This window comes from Rhododendron vialii, chromosome 11a, assembly GCF_030253575.1.
Source record: "Rhododendron vialii isolate Sample 1 chromosome 11a, ASM3025357v1".
Taxonomy (NCBI): Eukaryota; Viridiplantae; Streptophyta; class Magnoliopsida; order Ericales; family Ericaceae; genus Rhododendron; species Rhododendron vialii.
In genome coordinates, this window is record NC_080567.1 from 2,593,917 (window position 1) to 2,613,729 (window position 19,813).

The following is a 19,813-nucleotide window of genomic DNA, read 5'->3' on the forward strand; positions in this document are numbered from 1 at the left end:
GCCACTATTCAAGTAAATTGTTCGGCAATGAGAAAGCCGAACAGGAGGAGAGCTCCTAAGAAGGAAATGGTCCAAATAATTGATAAAGGACCAGTTACATGTGAAGTGACTGGTCTAGGCCGTCTGTTCGGCCATGAGATGGCCGAACAAGGAAAGAAGTCCTATCAGATGTTGAAGTAGAGGGAACACTGTGGAAGAGTCCAAAAACAGTGGTATTCCATTAAAGAATGAGATCCTGAGAATGTAGGATCTGTAAAAGATACCCAACGGGAATGGGATGTTTGGCTCATTATGGAAAAGAGTCCTACAAGGATTAAGGTAATGAACTGATTAGGGAGCGAGAATCCAAGATACCCTGGTTTCCTATACGAGGTAGGAAACCTAGGGCAATATGGATTCTTGGGCAATAAGCATCCATGAATCTATAAATATAAGGTAAACCTAGAGGTAAAAGGTACGCAATACATTGCATTCATACATAACTTCCTATTGATATTTAGGGTTTACAATCAGTACGAGATACTAACAAAGGCATCGGAGGGCCTTTGCCACGAGAGGCAAAGGTGCGCTCACTCCTTGTCTGTTTTGCAGGTCAAGGGTTCCGACGATGAATTAGGGTTCCGGTCAAAAGGCACGAGAAGCCGTTACAATCTAGTGCTGATCAAAGCACTACTTGAATTTGTCCACCTACAATTGGCGCCGTCTGTGGGAAACGAAAGAGTTCCCTTTAAAAATACGACCATGGTGGAAGTAGATCCAGCAACACCACACGACCCAAAGAATGTGTTAGATGGAGGGAGGGATAAATCTCCACCTGGGGCTCCGAGAAAGCCCGAGGGTGGACACAGGAGGACCACGAGTAAGGGCCGCCCCCTTACCGTCCACGATAACTCCAAAAATAGAGAGGGAGAGACGGCTTCGAGATCCACGAGACGGAGTAAATCCCATCGAAGGGATGAATCAGTCGCACACTCTAGGAGTGTGCACCGTAGCGAAGACGTTCTTGATAAAAAGTGGCAAGAAATTGAGGAGTATGCTCGTCTAATTAAAAAACGAGAACATGAGATCAGAGAACTAGAGAGAATCAGGGAACATCGGGAGGATTTCGGACTGTCTCGAAGAAATTCTAGAGGTAGTGGGTATGCTATGATACAATACAGAAAAGCTCCTTCACGAGGAAGAAGGAGTAGAAGCAGAAGTCCAAACCCAAGGCGACATAAAGCTTCCCCACGAAAAGAGAGGAGCAAGACCCGAACACCAGAACGAAGGAGGGTTTCTCCAAGAAAGAGGAGAAGCAGAGGTTGAAGTTGTACCCCTGAGGAGGAGGGGAGTAGGAAACATCATAGGGACAGGTGTAGGGAGGTATTCCCGAGCAGATACATTTAGTTACCAAACACGTGATGTTTGGGAACACGTGGTAAATACGACTGGACTTATCGCCGAGCAGTTCGATGAACAGCGATATGGACCAGTGATATGAGAAGTCATGGCTATAAATAGACTGTTCGGTTATGATACAGCCGAACAGATGATGTAAAGAACCTAGCACGTGATACGAGTGATCACGGGTTGAAAGCAATGCAATCGATATCCGAATAAATGGTACGTGGGACCATAGTTTGAATATAGACAGGACAGTCATCATGCTAAACAAGTGTTCGGCAATATGGACCAGTGACATGAGAAGTCAATGGTCCAGGAAGGTTGTACGGGCTCAAGGACCAGTTACATGTGAGGTAACTGGTCCAAGCCGTCTGTTCGGCTATGAGACGGCCGAACAAAGATGGAACTCCAATCGAGAGTAGGAGCAGAGAGAATACTCTGGAAGATTCCAGAATAGTCATGTCTCATATAGGGATAAAGATCCCAAGAATATAGGATCTGAGAAAGATACCCAACGAGTATGGGATGTTCGGCTCTTAAAGGAAAAGAATCCTAAAAGGACTCTTTTCCATAAACTGATAAAGGAAACGAGACACCTTGATATCCTGGGTTTCCTATACGAGTTAGGAATCCTATGGCAATAAGGATGCTTGGACAGCAAGCATCCATAAATCTATAAATATGAGGAAAACCTAGAGGTGAGAGGTACGCAATACGTTGCATTATTATTGCTTTCCTACTGATAATTAGGGCTGAGTTTTCTAGTACGTGATACTAACAAAGGCATCGGAGGGCCTTTGCCACGAGAGGCAAAGGTGCACTCACCCCCTGTCTATTTTGCAGATTAGGGTTCAGACGTCGAGCTAGGGTTCCGGTGAAGAGGCACGAATAAGCCGTTGCAATCCAGTTGATCCGAAGCGTCAATTGTTTTCATCCCCCTACAATTGGCGCCGTCTGTGGGAAACGAAAGAATTCCCTTTTGAAATACGACCATGGTGGAATTAACTCCAGCAACGCCGCATGAACCAAAAGATGTGTTAGATGAGGGAAGGGACAAATCACCACCTGGGGCTCCGAGAAAGCCCCAGGGTGGGCACAGAAGGAACACGAGTAAGGACCGCCCCCTTACCGTGCATCATAACTCCAAAAATAGAAGAGATGGAGAGACGGCTTCGAGATCCACGAGAAGGAGTAAATCCCATCAAAGGGATGAATCGATCGCGCACTCCAGGAGTGTGCACCATAGTGACGACGTTCTTGATAGGAAGAGGCAAGAAGTCGAGGAGTATGCTCGTCTGATTAAAAAACGAGAGCATGAGATCAGAGAATTGGAAAGAATTAGGGAGCATCCGGAGGATTCTGGCCTGTCTCGAGGAAATTCTAGTGGCAGTAGGTATGCTATGGTACAATACAGAAAAGATCCTTTACGAGGAAGAAGGAGCAGAAGTCCTGTCATAGGGCATCATGAAGCTTCTCCACGAAAAAGGGGAAGAAAAAGTAGAAGCCGAACACCAGAGAGAAGGACTTCTTCACGAAAAAGGAGGAGCAGAGACCGGAGTTCTACCCCCGAGGAAGAGGACACGAGAAAGCATCATCGAGACAGGTACGAGAGACCTGATGCTGATTGGGTCAAGACTTCGGCCCACAAGTCAAAGGAGCAAGAGGATGGGACAGCGACTGCACGAGAAGCAGCACGCAAGGCCCTAAGTAATATTGCAGCCTCTCCCTTTACGAAGAGGCTACAAGAAGCAAGGTTGCCGAGCAGAGTGAAGCACGGTGCATTCGTACTTTACGAGACAAATACGGATCCCGTAGCTCACATACAGCATTACCAACAGGCCATGTTTATGCATGAGGGGGATGATTCCATCTTGTGCAAGATGTTTCCCTCCAGTCTTGGCAAGGTGGCTTTATCCTGGTTTCATAAGTTGGCCCCACGATCCATACGAGGATGGAGGCAGTTGGCAGAGGAATTCACTGCTCGGTTCTTAACGAGCAGAAAGGCCCCAAAGACTTTTGAGAGTCTTTCCACCATGAAGCAGGAGGAGAACGAGCAGATCAGGGATTATGCAAAGAAGTACTGGGAAACTTTCAACGAGATTGAAAGTTGCAGTGAAGAGTATGCAATTGCTACGTTCAAAACTGGTTTGCCTGTTCGGGGGGAGCTGCGCCGTTCATTGAATAAACATCCAGTAGCCACCTTGGCTAAATTGATGGAACGGATAGAGCAACACGCCAGAATGGAGGATGACATACTCCGTGAGGATGGCAGGACGGTTGCCGAACAGCAGAAGGCACCTGCCAAAAAGGTGGATAAGCCAGAACCCAAGTCTTACAAAGACAGAAGGGAGTACGGGCAGGCTAAGAAGGAGGCATACAAGGACAAGCAAGCTCCTGACCCTAAGTCCTTCTTTTCTATCACTACGGTTTGGAAAGAGCCAATATACAGGATTCTTTATCGAATAAAGAATCAGCCATATTTTAAATGGCCCCCAAGTCTAGGTGGAGACAAAGATGCAAAACGTGCTACGAATCAGCACTGCAGTTATCACAAAGATTGGGGCCATATGACCGAGGATTGTGAGGTATACAAGCGGCACCTTGATGATTTGGTCTCTCGGGGCTATCTCAAAGAGTTTATCCAGGAAGACCCTAAAGAGAAAAGGAAGGCCATGGAACTGGGTTACGAGCAACACCCTAAAGGCGTGATCCATATGATACATGGGTTGGCTGCACCTTATACAAGGAGTGAGGTGAGGCTGTTGCAAAGACAGGTCAAGCATGATCAGCACGTGATGCGGTTGGGAAACAAGAGAAGGCAAGAGACTAATGCATGCAACGAGAGCATGGCATTCAGTGATGATGATTTGGCGGAGGTCCAAATACCCCACAATGATGCATTGGTCGTAACCCTACGAGTTGGGGAATACGACATCGAAAGAATTCTAGTGGACTCGGGGAGCTGTACAGAGGTGTTGTACTATGATGCATTCAAGAAGCTGGGCCTGGCCCAATCAGACTTAGAACAATCAACAACACCTCTAATTGGGTTCGATGCAGGAGCAGTCTGGCCCCTAGGAAAGGTAACTTTACCTGTTCGGGCTGGATCTGTGGTGTTAAGAACAGACTTTTTGGTAGTCGATGTCCCATCTTCCTATAACGCGATTATAGGGAGGACATGGTTGCACAAAATGAGGGCAGTCTCCTCGACATATCACCAGATGGTGAAATTTCCAGGATCAAATGGGATTGAAGTCCTTAAAGGAAACCAGAAGGTGGCACAGCAATGCTTGATTTCCATCATCAAAACAGCCCCGAAGGTCCACCATGTTCACACATTAGAAGTACCAGACCAACCAACCATCGAGGATGTTGGAAGAAGCCCGGCTGAAAAAGTTGTTGAGGGCCTGGAGAAGATTCAGATCAACGAGATTGATCCTGAAAGATATTTTTTGATTGGGGAATCATTACCAGCAAACGAAAAGGCTGAGTCGATAAGATTTCTGAAAGAATATATTGATGTTTTTGCATGGGTACCTGAGGAAATGCCTGGGGTGGATGCAGATGTGATCTGTCACCATTTAAACATTGATCCTCTGCATAAGCCGATCATTCAGAAGAAAAGAAGGGCAGCCGTACAGCATGTAGATGCTGTGATCGAAGAGGTCGATCGTTTATTGGAGGCCAAGGCAATACATGAAGTCTATTACCCAGAGTGGTTATCCAACACTGTTGTGGTAAAGAAGAAGAATGGGAAGTGGCGTGTCTGTGTGGACTTCACAGACCTGAACAAAGCATGTCCTAAGGACAGTTTTCCTTTGCCTAGGATCGACCAATTGGTTGATGCAACCTCTGGTTACGAGCGAATGAGTTTTCTTGATGCATATCGAGGATATCATCAGATTGCTATGTTTGAACCTGATCAAGAGAAGACTTCATTCATCACACCACGAGGGTTATACTGTTACAGTGTCATGCCATTTGGGCTGAGGAATGCTGGGGCTACATACCAAAGACTTGCAACCATTATGTTCAAGAAGCTCATCGGGAAGACATTGGAAGTTTACATAGATGATATGGTGGTAAAGAGTCGAGAAAAGGGAGGGCATATTTCTGATCTAAAGGAAGTATTCGAAATCTTGAGGAAGTATAAACTAAAACTCAACGCCTCGAAGTGTGCGTTTGGAGTTGGTTCAGGAAAATTCCTGGGCCATTTGGTAACTTTGAGAGGGATAGAGGCAAATCCCGATCAGATTGATGCCTTACAGAGACTACAGAGTCCCAAAACCACCAAGGAAGTCCAGAGGCTGACTGGAATGGCAGCAGCACTTAACAGATTCATCAGCAGGTCAAGCGACAAATGCAGACCCTTTTTTCAGCTATTGAAAAAGAGGGAGGGATTTGAATGGGGAGCAGAATGTGAGCAAGCTTTCCAGGACCTGAAGAAATACCTGGCCGAGCCCCCACTGTTGTCAACTCCACAGCCTGGTGAGTCTTTAATCCTGTACTTAGCTGTTTCCGAGCATGCAGTAAGTGCAGTCTTGTTGAGGGATTTGAGGATCGAGCAAATCCCCATTTATTATGTTAGTAAGACATTATTGGATGCAGAAACGAGATATCTGCCTTTAGAAAAACTTGTCCTGGCACTTAGGATAGCAACCAGGAAATTGCCACACTACTTCCAAAGCCATAAGGTTGTGGTTTATACTGAGTATCCATTAAAATCACTGCTTCGAAAGGCAGATTTCTCGGGACGGATCTCGACATGGTCCGTAGAGTTAAGTCAGTATGATCTCGAGTATCAGCCACGTATAGCAATTAAAGGCCAGGTATTGGCTGATTTTGTGGCAGAGTTTTCCCCCACTGTTGCTCCCTTGCCTCCTACGAGAAAGGAACAGGCAGCTAAGACATCATCCTTGAAGGATCAACCCGTAGCCGAACAGGATCCCAAAGAATGGAAGTTATTCGTTGATGGATCAGCGTGCAATACTGGTTCTGGAATTGGAGTTGTCCTCTTTCCTCCTCAAGGAGTTCTCATTGAACTCTCTGTTCGGCTTGGATTCAGTGCATCGAATAATGTGGCTGAATATGAAGCACTCTTGGCTGGGTTAAGAAGTGCAAAGACCCTTAAAGCAGAAAGGGTCAGGGTGTATTGTGATTCCCAGCTTGTTGTGAATCAACTGTCCGGCGAGTACGAGACTCGGAATGAAAAGATGGTAGCCTACGTGCAGGAAGCAAAAGACTTGCTTGATACCTTCGAGAGGGTATATATTGAGCAAATAAGTTCTGGACAGAATGCTCATGCAGATTCTTTAGCTTGGTTGGCTGCAGCAGTACCAACAGAGTTCAAAAGAAGGGTGGCAGTAGAATACCTAAATGAGCCTAGCATTGGGAAGAGTGTAGATTTGGTCTTGGACGTGAACCAAGGACCAAGTTGGATGGACCCAATCATGGAGTTCTTACGAGACGAGATACTCCCTTCTGATAAAAAGGAGGCCCACAAGATAAGTGTAACGTCCTTTTTAATTGAGGTGCTTAAATGTTATATTTAATAACCTAAAGGACTAAAGTGCGATTTTTTTTTATTAGAGTGGTGCATGTGTGCCGTGTGTTTGTGTGAGGTGGTGTGTGTGTGTTTCTTTTTAAAACAAAAGAAAAGAAAGAAAACCCATCAGGAGAGGTTCCAAAGAGAGAGAGAGAGAGAGAGAGAGAGAGAGATCAGCCGGTGGAAGAAGGAGAAGAGAAAGGGGAAGTGAGAGCTAGGTTGAATTGGAAACTTTGTAAGGTAATTCATGATCTTCTTTACTTGAATTTATGATTTTGTTGTTCAATTCCCTACCTGGCATCTAGTTAGAGGTGAATTGAATTCATGGGAGAAGGGTTTTTGAGGTTGGAATTGGGTTTAATTTCAGAAAATTCGGGGTATGATATGAATATGCATAACTGTGTTGAACCAAATTGAAATTGTTCTGTTTTTGACGAATTTATTCAAGGTACCTAGAAATCTTCTAAATTCTTGAAAAAAATCCTGAAGGTTCATCTGTGAGTCTATTGCATCGTGTTAAATTTTCAGAAAATAACTCGAAGTGGTTTGGCCTACAAAATTCGTGGACTGAACTGGTGTCTGATTCGCGTCTGTGCAGACAGCACAGACACGTGTTGGAAAAACGGGCATAACTTCTTGCTCGGGTATCGGTTTTACGCACCGTTTCTTGATTCCGAAACTAGACTCGTATATCTTTCTGAATATGCATGGGTTGTGTCGTGTTTCTTTCTAGATTATAGCAGTTTTTGAATTAAAGTTCAGGTTTTGGTACTTCTGAAATTCTTGACAGCTTTTGGCTTGTGTTCGTCATGAAATTCCTCAAGTTTAAGCATGCTGGGTGGACATGGGTTCTCATGAGTCTTAAACATGGATCAATTGGTGATGTTTTGGTGTTGGAATTATTGGAAAATATTGAGTATGTGATTTTTAATGAGCTTTCGATCGCAGACTGTTCTGCTGAAAACTGTGAATTCTGCTTTAGATATGTAACTTCATTTGAGCGTATCTTGGTCATTCAGACTCTGTTTAGGACAAATTTTATATCAAAATTCATGTACCGGAGGTGTACTTTCTAATGGTGGTGGTTTCATAATCTGGTTTTAACCCTATAAGAAGTTATGGTCGAAATACAACAGGATGGTCATGGTTTCAAATCGATTTTAAGAGTTATATCATATTTATACTCTTACGTTTGATTGGGGGCACTTCTAAGCCTTAAGATGGACATATTTGTATTTGTTGGGTATTGTCTAATACCTTATTAGTTTTATAATTTGGTATCAAATGATTGTTAAATGGTTTAGGGGTGTTGGTGGCATTGTTAACCTCATTTGACACTTGTTAGCATGGTGAATGTATTATGGGGTGTATCATATATTTACTTAAACATTCCAAGGGATTCATATGCTGATATGGTAGCTTGTGGCTAGGTAACAAGCCGGTCAAATAGGAGGTGCCGAAATCGTAAGTTTGGTGTATATCTCGGTCGATGCAAAGGTGAGTGTGTCTGATATGGTTATCTTTAATGAGATATTGCTGTAATGGTGAATGTATATCATACTATTGTTGTTTAGCTTATGATATGTGAGAGTTTGATTCATAGATGTTGTTCTATATTGAATTGAACTTGAATGTTGGCTTAGTGCCCGGTGATTGGCTTTATGCCAAAAGGCTTTATGCCTTAAACTATTGGCTGTGTGCCCGGTGATTGGCTTTATGCCATATGGCTTTATGCCTTAAACTATTGGCTGTGTGCCCGGTGATTGGCTTAATGCCAAAAGGCTTTATGCCTTAGATTATTGGCTATGTGCCCGGTGTTGCTCTTAGTTTCTCGATAAACTGTTGACAAGTTGAGATTATCTTTTTAGCTGCTGGATATTACTGTTATGTTGTAATTGGAGGATGTGGTGATTATATCTGTTACGTACATTTAAGTATCCCAGATATGTTGAGAATTTATATTTTGGTTGTTATTTATTCGGTTGTTGCTATATTTTGTTGAGCATTTCTATATCTCACACACTCTGGCTTTCCTTTTTGGTCTGCCAGGTAGCAGGTTGCGTAGAGTGGGTCCACTACCGGTCAACGTGTTGACAAGTGTTTGGGCTAGCGTCAGATGATGTGGATAAGCGAGTTGGTTGTAGGTAGTGAACCAAAAAGTTGATTTATGTAAGTTATAAATAAGTCGTTGGTGGATGTATTAAAGTGTAAAATTTTTAAAGTATTGTAAAACTATATTGTTGTTTAGTTGTGCGAGATCGTGGTTGGTTGGTCGATACGTCGACTCATTTTTATGTTAAGGTGATAAGTCTTCCGCTGGGTGTTATTCTGACAGGTTGTGAGGTGTGGTTCGGTTTTGGTGTGGAATGTCACGTGGTCGCGTCGACTCGGGCCCACATTGGGTGCCGTTTGCGGGGCGGGGCGTGACAGCTTGGTATCAGAGCTAGTACGATCTAGTCTCTGTGTTGAGAGTCGATTGGGGGTTTGGTAGTGGACCATATGGTGTTGTGTCTGTCGAGTACGTGTCCGTATTTAATACTTAGCACTATGTTGTTGGTGGTGGTTTGAATTGTTGAAACAGGTTATTGATATGGCTCAGTTCATGGAGCAGCAAATGGTAATTATTCCATGGCAGATTGTGCTGGCACTGGCAGTGTCTTATATGGGCTGTGTTCTGTGTGTTAGAAGTAAATGGACTGAATGGTTCATGGCATTATGGAGAGTATGTGCTAATGCGTGTCAAGGAGCCAAGGCTTTGCTGGATATGGTGATAGGTATTTTCAATATTGAATGACGTCGGGTGTAGGTAACAGTAGATGTGTGGTTAAACTTAATCACTTATTATTAATGCTTAAGGTGTAGTTAGAGTAATTATATGTTTTGTAAAATGCGATTTATGTTGTAGTGAGAAGGTTGTATTGTTATGTGGTGTGTCAACCTTGCTATAGTGTAGGTTACTGGTGAGGAGACTCTTGAAAGTTGGGTTTACAGACTAGTGAGGGCTAATTTGAATTTGAACTATTAGCATTAAAGTTGTAGGTTTTTTTGGTGAATTTGAGGAGATCTTAAAAAAAAAGGGGGTGTGAATCTTTGGAAGCTATATTGCTTCATTGATGTGTGGTTGGGTACGTGTCTAGTATGTGCACACGAAGGAGGTGACACACATATAGAGATATATGTAGTACTAGATACAAGGTTTGAGATGGTGGTTATCTACCCGTTGTGTGTGAAGTATTAACTGTTATGAAAGTTTAAAACTTTTGAAATGAGTTGAGCGAGTGTGGAGAACGTTAAACTTTCTAAAAAAAAAGAAGGAATTGTGGGTATGTACACATCTAATGTAGTAATGTTTTTGGGCGTAGTGCCTAAGGAAATGATGTGGGGTTGTATATACTTTCATTTAGTTAAAAGGATCAAATAAGGTGGAAGTTGAGAATCTTACAGATGGCGATTTTGTGTTGCCTTGATTTGGGTGTATTTGATAACGTTATAATCTTATTTATGGGAATTTGAATAAATAGTGATGTGTATCGATGTACTATTGCATTTGGTTATGTGTTCTTAAGTGACATGTCAAGTATTGAGTATGTGGATACATGTGATGTGAGTACGTGGGTATATGTGTTATAAGTTGATAAATGTAGATAGAAAACATAATGGTTTATTGTTACGTGAAGATGGTTATATTGGTTCTATGTGAACTAGTATATGGTTTTGGTTGTCTATCAGGTGATAGGTGTAAGTGAGTATTATTCGATATCTTATTACCTATACGAATGAGTGTTAAAAGGGTTGGTGAGATAGTCGTCGGATGTAGTGTTAATGGGTGAAACGGTTGCCTAATGGTCAGAGTAGTGAGTTTGGAAGGAATAGAGAGTCATGTTCTGGGCGATGGGAATTAGTTGGAAAATAGGAGCAGATACAAATGGTAATTGTGAATGGTTGGTATTACAAAGAGGGAGCTGTTTTTAGGCTGTAATTTGTTTAGTGGGGTTTGAATGGTGCAAGTTAGAGAGATACAAGTTTGACTGTGATTGAATAGTGTTGAGAAAGTGGGCAATGTCTATAAACCATTGCAAGGATCAGATGAGAAATGGGTTAACTTTGCGGAAGTGAAATTGAAACAGATTGCAGGTGATCTTGAAAACCATTCTAAGAGAATGGGACAGGTATAAGTTTTATTTATTGTTTGATTTGATAACATGATCATGCATTGTGGCTTCGTGTCAGAGTCAGTCCAGTCGACTGGAGTGTCAGTGGTGTTGTGATGAAATAGGCAACGTGCCTATCAAATCATGCTACATCTTATATATTGTCATATTCGCATGCCATCAATGATATATATGTTGTGGACTAACCTTGTTTTGAAGGGACACGTTACAACAAAACTGAGTTCGGGTTTCTGAAACAGAATTCGGAGATGGTATAGAGTTGACGGTGGGATATGGAATAGTGTTGGGATTTTTGATTCTGATGGAGTAATGGATTCATCTACGTCCATCTAGAGGATGGTAAGACAAGTGATATGGTACAATTAGGCGTTTGAAATGTTAGGGTGGATGATGTTGAGGTCTATGAGGGAGTGCATGGAGAAAGTGGGTTAAATGAAGCACAAATGGTTGCTGAGATTAGAGGAGAAATCTTAAGTGATAATTAAGCTACTGTGGCAATAGGTTTTGTGATGGGTTGATGGTTAGTAAGTTAAGTGAGTTGTCGATTCGTATTAATATGTGTTGGGTTAGATTGTATACCAGTAGTATATACAAATTTTTTTGAGGTTTTGTTTGTGTGGAATAGATGTGATTGTTTTGGTGTACCTAAGTGATAAAATGGTTAGTGGAGTATGATTATATAATACACATATAATGTTGTTTTGAGATTGATGTTTGTTGGTAAATCAAGCAGCGATAATGTGCTGGTTGATAATACGAGGTTAAAATTACTTTTCTAAAAGGTAATACTCATGTATTGAGAATGTGTGTTGATGTGGTGGTCATGGTGGTTTAGAAATTTAGTACCGTGATGAGAGTTGAGGGCCACAGGTTCTTTTTTAGAGGACGAATTGGTATTATGTTAGTACCTGCGAGACTCATATAATTATTTTTGTTGAAAGTCGATGTGAAACAAGGAAGTTTTGAAAATATGAATCATAAGGGTGTTATTTTTCTATATGTTTTGTGTGATAAAGACATGGTTAACAAATGAGAGATTTGGTTGGAGATGAAGGTGAATGAGAGTGGATTATAACAGTGTATTTGAAAAAGTGGCTGGTTTGAGGTTTTGTCCGTATGCATTATCTTTTGAAAGGTGCTGCACATATCAAGGTGTTATGAAGTTGTGTAGTTAGCGATTTATGATGATTGTGTTGCTAGAATTGGTCATGGGACAAGACTGTTTGGGTAACCTTATAGTTTGGTTGTCACTAGTGTGAGGTTGGTGGTTCTAATTTCGGGGACGAAATTTCCTAAGAGGGGGAGGGTGTAACGTCCTTTTTAATTGAGGTGCTTAAATGTTATATTTAATAACCTAAAGGACTAAAGTGCGATTTTTTTTTATTAGAGTGGTGCATGTGTGCCGTGTGTTTGTGTGAGGTGGTGTGTGTGTGTTTCTTTTTAAAACAAAAGAAAAGAAAGAAAACCCATCAGGAGAGGTTCCAAAGAGAGAGAGAGAGAGAGAGAGAGAGAGAGATCAGCCGGTGGAAGAAGGAGAAGAGAAAGGGGAAGTGAGAGCTAGGTTGAATTGGAAACTTTGTAAGGTAATTCATGATCTTCTTTACTTGAATTTATGATTTTGTTGTTCAATTCCCTACCTGGCATCTAGTTAGAGGTGAATTGAATTCATGGGAGAAGGGTTTTTGAGGTTGGAATTGGGTTTAATTTCAGAAAATTCGGGGTATGATATGAATATGCATAACTGTGTTGAACCAAATTGAAATTGTTCTGTTTTTGACGAATTTATTCAAGGTACCTAGAAATCTTCTAAATTCTTGAAAAAAATCCTGAAGGTTCATCTGTGAGTCTATTGCATCGTGTTAAATTTTCAGAAAATAACTCGAAGTGGTTTGGCCTACAAAATTCGTGGACTGAACTGGTGTCTGATTCGCGTCTGTGCAGACAGCACAGACACGTGTTGGAAAAACGGGCATAACTTCTTGCTCGGGTATCGGTTTTACGCACCGTTTCTTGATTCCGAAACTAGACTCGTATATCTTTCTGAATATGCATGGGTTGTGTCGTGTTTCTTTCTAGATTATAGCAGTTTTTGAATTAAAGTTCAGGTTTTGGTACTTCTGAAATTCTTGACAGCTTTTGGCTTGTGTTCGTCATGAAATTCCTCAAGTTTAAGCATGCTGGGTGGACATGGGTTCTCATGAGTCTTAAACATGGATCAATTGGTGATGTTTTGGTGTTGGAATTATTGGAAAATATTGAGTATGTGATTTTTAATGAGCTTTCGATCGCAGACTGTTCTGCTGAAAACTGTGAATTCTGCTTTAGATATGTAACTTCATTTGAGCGTATCTTGGTCATTCAGACTCTGTTTAGGACAAATTTTATATCAAAATTCATGTACCGGAGGTGTACTTTCTAATGGTGGTGGTTTCATAATCTGGTTTTAACCCTATAAGAAGTTATGGTCGAAATACAACAGGATGGTCATGGTTTCAAATCGATTTTAAGAGTTATATCATATTTATACTCTTACGTTTGATTGGGGGCACTTCTAAGCCTTAAGATGGACATATTTGTATTTGTTGGGTATTGTCTAATACCTTATTAGTTTTATAATTTGGTATCAAATGATTGTTAAATGGTTTAGGGGTGTTGGTGGCATTGTTAACCTCATTTGACACTTGTTAGCATGGTGAATGTATTATGGGGTGTATCATATATTTACTTAAACATTCCAAGGGATTCATATGCTGATATGGTAGCTTGTGGCTAGGTAACAAGCCGGTCAAATAGGAGGTGCCGAAATCGTAAGTTTGGTGTATATCTCGGTCGATGCAAAGGTGAGTGTGTCTGATATGGTTATCTTTAATGAGATATTGCTGTAATGGTGAATGTATATCATACTATTGTTGTTTAGCTTATGATATGTGAGAGTTTGATTCATAGATGTTGTTCTATATTGAATTGAACTTGAATGTTGGCTTAGTGCCCGGTGATTGGCTTTATGCCAAAAGGCTTTATGCCTTAAACTATTGGCTGTGTGCCCGGTGATTGGCTTTATGCCATATGGCTTTATGCCTTAAACTATTGGCTGTGTGCCCGGTGATTGGCTTAATGCCAAAAGGCTTTATGCCTTAGATTATTGGCTATGTGCCCGGTGTTGCTCTTAGTTTCTCGATAAACTGTTGACAAGTTGAGATTATCTTTTTAGCTGCTGGATATTACTGTTATGTTGTAATTGGAGGATGTGGTGATTATATCTGTTACGTACATTTAAGTATCCCAGATATGTTGAGAATTTATATTTTGGTTGTTATTTATTCGGTTGTTGCTATATTTTGTTGAGCATTTCTATATCTCACACACTCTGGCTTTCCTTTTTGGTCTGCCAGGTAGCAGGTTGCGTAGAGTGGGTCCACTACCGGTCAACGTGTTGACAAGTGTTTGGGCTAGCGTCAGATGATGTGGATAAGCGAGTTGGTTGTAGGTAGTGAACCAAAAAGTTGATTTATGTAAGTTATAAATAAGTCGTTGGTGGATGTATTAAAGTGTAAAATTTTTAAAGTATTGTAAAACTATATTGTTGTTTAGTTGTGCGAGATCGTGGTTGGTTGGTCGATACGTCGACTCATTTTTATGTTAAGGTGATAAGTCTTCCGCTGGGTGTTATTCTGACAGGTTGTGAGGTGTGGTTCGGTTTTGGTGTGGAATGTCACGTGGTCGCGTCGACTCGGGCCCACATTGGGTGCCGTTTGCGGGGCGGGGCGTGACAATAAGGGTCAAATCTGCTAGGTTTTGGCTGTCCCCAGAGGGTAAGTTGTATAGGAAATCCTTTACGGGTCCCTATTTGCTATGCGTACATCCTGAGATGGTACAGAAGTTCCTTCATGAAATCCACGAGGGAACGTGTGGGAGCCATGCTGGAGGCAGATCTATTGCCCACCGAGCAATTACGCAAGGCTATTGGTGGCCACACATGCAAGAAGATGCAAAGGTGTATGTAAAGATTTGTGAGAAGTGTCAAAAGTTCTCACCAATGATTCGAACGCCCGCCGAAGATCTGGTGCCATTGACAAGTCCCTGGCCTTTTGCTCAATGGGGGATGGATATCGTGGGTCCATTGCACAAAGCAACTGGGAATCGAAAGTTCCTGCTTGTTGCAACTGACTATTTTACAAAGTGGATTGAGGCAGAACCACTGGCCAAAATCACCGAGCCTATGATAGAAAGGTTCGTGTGGAAAAACATCATCACCCGCTTTGGGGTCCCTTATTCATTGATTACAGACAATGGATCCCAATTTCAGAAGAAATTCAAGGCTTTTTGTGCCCAGTATGGATTACGAAATTATTACTCCACTCCGGCCTACCCTCAGAGTAATGGGCAAGCAGAGGCATCCAATAAAACTATCCTAGATGGGATAAAGAAGAGGCTGGACAGAGCAAAGGGAAAATGGCCTGATGAGTTACCATTAGTTTTGTGGGCTCACCGAACAACGCCTAGGAGGTCTACGGGAGAGACCCCCTATTCGTTGGCATTTGGAACAAAGGCTGTCATACCTCTGGAAGTGGGTCTGCCGACCAACAGGACAGCTTTGGTTGAGAGTGGAGGCAATGACAGGGCCCTTGAAATCGAGCTTGATCTTGCCGAGGAGAAGAGAGAAAAGGCCTTGGTACATCTTGCTTCTTACCAAGAGCAGCTGATGAAAAGCTACAACAAACATGTTCATCCTAGAGAATTTGGTGTTGGGGACCTTGTGCTACGGAAAGTGCTCGGCAACACCAAGGTGGCAAACGAAGGCAAGCTGGGGGCCAACTGGGAGGGCCCATATAGAGTAACTGAGATTATAGGCATAGGAGCCTATCGATTGGCAGATTTGGATGGTGATCCAATTCCAAGGCCTTGGAATGTTCATAATTTACGAAAGTTCTTTGTTTAGAAGTATTAAATCCTGTTTTGGATTTACACTACGTGATTGTGTGGGAATTACGAATATAATTCCTTTGTTCTAGTTTTGATTATTTTCTAAAGGGTACGAGTAACGCCCTCTTGCGTTTTACAGATTATGAACAAAATCACTTCTTTCAACTAACTGTTGTGGTATTTAAATACGAACTACGAGTTTGGTTCTCCTCATTCGTATTGGGGAGCAGGGTATACCTTTTGAGTATGTGAAACTTAAAAGTTTTTATACATTTTTAAGTACGTGGCACTTAACGAATACAAGTACGAGACACTTGTATAGAATCCCAAGTATGTGAAACCTGGGTATACATTTGAATGCAAGTATGAACACACTTGTATGTATTTTCTTAAAATACGTGATACTTAGCAAGTATGAAAATACTTGTGTGTTTTTAACAAATACAAGTACGAAATACTTGTGTGGACGTTCAAAGTACGAGATACTTATATGGTGTTATACGTACGTGATACTTAGGAATCCAATACACTAGTAGTTCTAAGTACGTGATACTTAGAAGTTGTGGTGTGAGTACGTGAAACTCAATGAATGCAAGTACATGACTCTTGTAAACGTTTATTGGTAAGTACGAGAAACTTAAACAAACATTAAGTACGTGAAACTTAAAATTCAGAACAGGCGTGAAAGATTTGCTAAAAGTACGGAATACTTATGCAAACAAATGATACATAAACGGTACGAAATACTTAGATTGAAAATTGCATACGAACAGCTGCATCAAACATGGAAGCCGAGCAAAATATAAAAGTAGTGCCACGAAGGGCCGAATACCTGTATTATCCAGAGCATTACCAAACGAAAGTACTGGTACCACGCAGGGTTTAAAAACTACGGTCACGCAGGACCAGCTCAAACTGTTTTAAAAACAAAAAAGTCTTTTTTCAAAAACTTACCAAAGGTTTAGTCCAGGTTTTGGACATCTGAGTTTGCCCTGACAGGTTCTTCAGTCGTGACATCTCCTACAGTCACATTCTCCTCCAAGTTGATAGGTTCAGGATTTGAATCTCGAACAGGAGACTGGACAGTCTGAGATCCAGAGGGAATATCTTCTTCTATTCCAGTAAAATCTTCAATTTGTTGTTCAACATCATCTTCCAGAGGAACTTCTTGCTCTTGGGAAGCTGCAGCACGGCTGCTCGGTAGTTCATTGTCAATCCAGAGAGGAGAGTCCTCAGCAACGCCAACTTTCGTTAAACACGTTTCCCAGCAAGCAATCCAAATCTGATCTTGGATAGAGGGAATCTGTTCAACATAGTTAGCAGTTGTGGTGTCGAAACCCTTCTGGTACCCTTCTTCATATGCAGCTTTCTTGGCATTGTCGATCTCTGATAGAGCCTGGTTGAGACTCTCTTCGGCAACTTCAGGTTTTTCTTTGGTTTGGTTGAAATCCGCCTTGGATTTGTCTCTTTCTCTTTCAAGACGAGCAACTGTCCGAAGGAGTCGAGTGTTGTCATTCAGCAATCTAATTTGTTCGGCCTCAGCTTCTTGGTACTTTTGCCCTATGGTTACCATTTTTTGAATGAACTGGCAAAAACAGCGAGTGGTAAGTGACAAGTGTAGCAATATATGATATGTGGTATACGAAATATACATAAAGACTTATATGAAAAGGTTGAGTCACATTACCTTAATTCCATTAACGAGCCCAGTAGACACCAGCCGATCAGGTGACGACAGGGACTCCTTTTGCAAATCAACAGGGAGCATTAACCCTTGAGCCAAGGCTAGAGCAGTCTCAGATGAACTAGCACTATCCCCAACATGAACAAGACGGTCTCCTCTAGTAAAAAGAGGAGTCCATGTCTGGGGGAGTACTTGAGCAGTTGGTGACACGGGGAGATGGGTTTCTGTATCAGCCTGTGGAACAGAACCAGCTGGGTCATCAGACCTAGGCCGTTTGTCCCGATGTGCGTTAGCAGCATCAATGGAACCCTCCTCTCCCCGAGGAGAAGATGACGATCTTGCTGATCCCCCCCTGTTGCGACGTGATTGTGGGGGCGGGGCGCCAGTTGATGCTACCCTGTTGGTAGCACCACGTCCTCGTGCGGACACAGTAAGTAAAGAGCTCAGATTAAGAGGTTGACGGGTCATTGTACCTGGGTTACAAGGGGATCGAGAATAACCAGAAGAAGAAGACTGGCTGGTATCACGATTTGCAATTAACTGCTCGGGTTGTTGTTGATTAGAGACTGATCCACGAGTAGATCTTCTGAGTCTCAAACGAGGAAGTGGCACGCCTTCTGAAATGGGAACTTCACCAGGTTGGCCAGCAACAGTAACCCCAGTTTGAAGTCTTGAAATACGTTCTTGAGGAGCAGTTGAGGTGGATGCAGCACTGGTACTGGGATGGGCGAGTCTTCTATCAATGACCCCTCTATACGAAGGCTCGTATCCCAGCAGTATATCAGCGTCTCGACCCCGACCAGCTGTTCGGGTACCTGGTTCTCCTGTATATTTTAGTATCCTGTTAATGTCCCCTGCTCGGACGTAGCTCGGCTCACGTCTAGGACGTTTGTTAACGTTTTCAGCTGCAAGTTTCAAATTGAAAAACCAAATTTAGTTCATAAGAAAGCTACGAGAAAGCAGTAAATGAAGAAATTGCAAAAGATAAAAAGCAAGAGCATACGTGGATAACCCCATATGTGGGGGCAATGGAGCCCTATCACTTGGCCATCTTCCCCTAAGGGCTCGAATGCTCCAGTCACATAGAGGAAGTCGATCTCGTGGTCACGAGCAGAATCTGGCAGATTGAGCACGAAGCGCTTTTCTGCCCTTCTAACTTTGAAATAGTAGGTATTATAGTCAGGGTTTAGTACAATACTGTACCACCACTGAATATCCCAAATTCCTAACTGGGTCCCTAGAATCCTATTCAAAGCTATTACACCCATTATCAGCCTAAAGACATTTGTTGATACTTGCATGGGGGTGAGTCGATACCAGTTTAGGATCTGACGGAGTAGTGGGTGAAGAGGAAATCGGACCCCACCTTCGACGATGGCCACGATAGGGATGCACATTCTATCCCAGGAGCCACCATCCCTATCTGCTCCTAAAGGGGCGAGTTCGAGCCCCACATTATCAGGGATATTATACTCAGACCTAAATGCCGCCATGGCAGTTGGGGTTTCACAGAGTTTCCTAAACTTACTGGGTCTAGGAGGGGTATCACGTTCGTCCGCCATGGATATACTCGAAGAAAACGTAAATGAAAGAATGGGCGTGATTGAAACCCTAGAAGTGACCACAATCTGAGAATGAAATCTCAGATGAAAACCTAAGCAGAAGAAATGGAGTTGGAACGAGAGTCTTACAAACGATACCGTGATGAATTCTTGGAGTGCAATCGAATTTGCAGATGGCGGCAATGGCAGATAGCGGGATGCTTTCGCCTGGTTTTTAGAGAGACTGAAAGTTCGAGTTCTGGGTAAAAGACCAGACGGAGCCCTTTCAGGGGTTTAAGGGTGAGAGACGGAGACGAAACGTCTCCTCTCACACCGTTACAGGAAAAAGTAACGGAAAGCCGAAACCGTTCTGACGCCGTTTCATAGAACGTCAGTTCGAAGTTAATGCTAGGCATACGAAAACGTGCCACGTGGAGTCGTTTACCCCGAAATGGTATAATGACATAGGCGCCAAAAGGCATCAATGAAGTATTGAAATTATGACTGCACGGGATCAAAAGAGTTTGGTCTAGATAGAATTCTGTTTCTAAGCGTCATATATTAC

At 42.4% G+C, this 19,813-nt stretch overlaps 1 long non-coding RNA gene across 1 annotated transcript; it reads left to right on the forward strand.

Moving 5' to 3' along the window:
• Window positions 1-7,011: 7,011 nt before the first annotated feature.
• LOC131308126 (uncharacterized) lies at window positions 7,012-14,719 on the forward strand. Its single transcript, XR_009194321.1, has 5 exons — window positions 7,012-7,168; window positions 8,359-8,425; window positions 8,978-12,683; window positions 13,874-13,940; window positions 14,493-14,719. It is a non-coding gene; the product is annotated as an uncharacterized LOC131308126 (long non-coding RNA).
• The last annotated feature ends 5,094 nt before the right edge of the window (window positions 14,720-19,813 follow it).